Source organism: Lycium ferocissimum, chromosome 3 (assembly GCF_029784015.1).
Source record: "Lycium ferocissimum isolate CSIRO_LF1 chromosome 3, AGI_CSIRO_Lferr_CH_V1, whole genome shotgun sequence".
Lineage (NCBI taxonomy): Eukaryota > Viridiplantae > Streptophyta > Magnoliopsida > Solanales > Solanaceae > Lycium > Lycium ferocissimum.
Window position 1 is genome coordinate 63,852,519 of NC_081344.1, and position 2,447 is coordinate 63,854,965.

Sequence of the window (2,447 nt, forward strand, 5' to 3'; positions counted from 1 at the left end):
AAAGTGAGTTTTTCGATTCGGGGGCTAAACATGTCTTTTCCCTTCTTTTTACTGTCTATGCCTCTTCTACTTATTTCTTTTTCTTTCGTTTTTTGTACTTTTCTTTCCGTTCCTTTGGATTCTTCCCCTTCTTTTCTTTTCAAAATCTGAGTTTTTCTTAACTAAATTTGTAAATTTTCTAGTTCATTAAGAAACTTTAGCATGAAATCAAATTAAAGATGTGTGTCTATTATTTATTAGATTAAGAAATTTTGACTCTCCATCAGTGTCCAATTTAATTTAGAACTCTTTGGCATTTAAATTATTATTATGAGAATTCGTATAAAATAGCATAATTTTCCTAATTTTATTTTTCGAAACTCATGTTTATCCACTTTTATATTTATCTTGGTGTGAATTCTTTGATTTGATTTTTTTAGAACCATGGTGTTCGAATCATGGTCATTTGTTAAAGAACTACTCAGCTCATTTGGTCAAGCGGTTATGTTTTCCCTAGACCCCACTGTGTGGAATTATACTAGGTATATTGTTGGTGTCCGAATCAGTTTGCGAGCATCTCAATCTTTAATATTAATTTAATTTTATCATTCACCTGAGAGTAATAAGCATAGCTAACATTTTAAAATTGAGATAGGATACCAGTTATGTAACAGTGATTGATACGAATTTTTTGTTTCAGCTCGTATGAATAAATTTGCTAGAAGGATGTGATTTCCCTAAATGTTGATTTTACTTGTATTGTTAGTAGTAGAGGCGTGATTCACTCATTGAAATTTCATTTTCTATTAAAATGTTATTATTATTTTTTATTTTGATAATAAATTATACTGTGTTATACTATCAGTCCATATATGTCCTTAACATTATAAATAAAGGCTCAAATCTAACCTTCCTCCGTTAACCCTATTCATTTTAGCCAAACTGGTATGCCAACTCACCATACAAATCCTTCTTATTCCACCACTACCCAAAGTCAGCATCACTGTTAACATATGTATCATCGCCAACAACATAAATCATCTACACCTACCTACCAAATTGGTATGCACATATATCCTGCTTTTCATTCACATGAACCAGGCGACAGTAATAGGGTGGCGGAATTGGGAATTGCCTTTCTGTTAGCCTGAGAAAATAAGGTACTAGCTAGGCTTATAATTTATTAATTTGTGTTGGGCTTGTATCACCTTTCTTGATATTTTTGTTTGTCTTTCCATCTTTCTTGATTGGATTAATTGAAGTAATTATATCATCTATGAAACTCGTGCTTCCCGAAAGTAATTTCCAATTCCAAAGTACAAGAAAATTATTGTTCCTTGCTGGTACCTTGCGTGCTATTTGGCCCCCCGATCATGCGGCAACAAATTTGGATCTGAAAGGAGAAAGAATCTGGAAAATTTTCTTGTTTTCTCTTTATTCAGTGTGTAATTTTTATAGCATCGCAACCAAAGTTAAAGAGTCCTAGCAAAACTCTATTACTAATACATAGACTCGTAATGAACTTGTTAAGATGATAAGTCATTTTACTATGTACAATACAAATACAACTCTGTATTGGTGAAAATCAGAACAGAAAGATGTACTGCTGGTTTGGGCCTACGACTTCGACTAAATAACAAGAAATATTTGGCCCAATTTCTGATGTGTTGTCCTGTCCAAAACACATATCAGCACAGATCATATCACTTAATAAGGTGAGCGCGTGCTCATCTCCTTCGAATGCTCTGTCAAGGCATCCACATTGAGCTGTTGTCTTTTCCTTTTCTCAGTCAACACCCCCCCTTCAAGTGGGATCCGGGGGCTAGAACGCCCAACTTGCCTAAGAAATGGCGATGGAGTGGACTAGCTAACGTCTTGGTGAAGATATATGCAATTTGTGAACAAGAAGAAGAGGAGGAGGAGCAGGAGGAGGAGGAGCAGAAGAAGAAGAAGAAGAAGAAGAAGAAGAGGCGGAGGAGGAAGAAGAGGAAGAGATAAGGCCATCAAGTAATTTTTCCCTCACCCAAGAATAATCATTTTCACTAACTCTATGATGATATTCATCACAAGAAGAGTATGTAAAAGAATTATACCTTGAAGCATCATCACCTTCATGTTCATGATTAGAGGCATAGGACTTTTCATGTTCATGTTCTTTTTGATAAGCTTCATTATATACATGTACTCCAACATCCTTGCTATAGTAGTCATCCCCTTCATTGTGTGTCCCACAATCTTCATTTGTGCCATGGTCATCATCATAATATTCTCCATTTTCATCATAGCCATAAACTTTCAAATCATTGTCACAAGGACTATCAGAAGCTATGAACGACATTTCAAATACAAACAACGAGTTAGTAATAAAAAAAGACCTCACCAATGCACTCCCTCACATGTAGCACTCAAAAGATGGCACTCAATTTTTTTCCTCGTTTATATGCTCAAGGTCAATGGCTCTTAGACCG

The 2,447-nt window shown here is 35.0% G+C and overlaps 1 long non-coding RNA gene across 1 annotated transcript in view; it reads left to right on the forward strand.

The window, feature by feature from the left end:
• Positions 1-698: 698 nt before the first annotated feature.
• LOC132050380 (uncharacterized) overlaps positions 699-2,447 on the forward strand; it is an 11,989-nt gene continuing 10,240 nt past the window's right edge. Inside the window, exon 1 of the long non-coding RNA XR_009413398.1 lies at positions 699-1,139. This is a non-coding gene — a long non-coding RNA (uncharacterized LOC132050380). The remainder of the gene's footprint in view (positions 1,140-2,447) is intronic.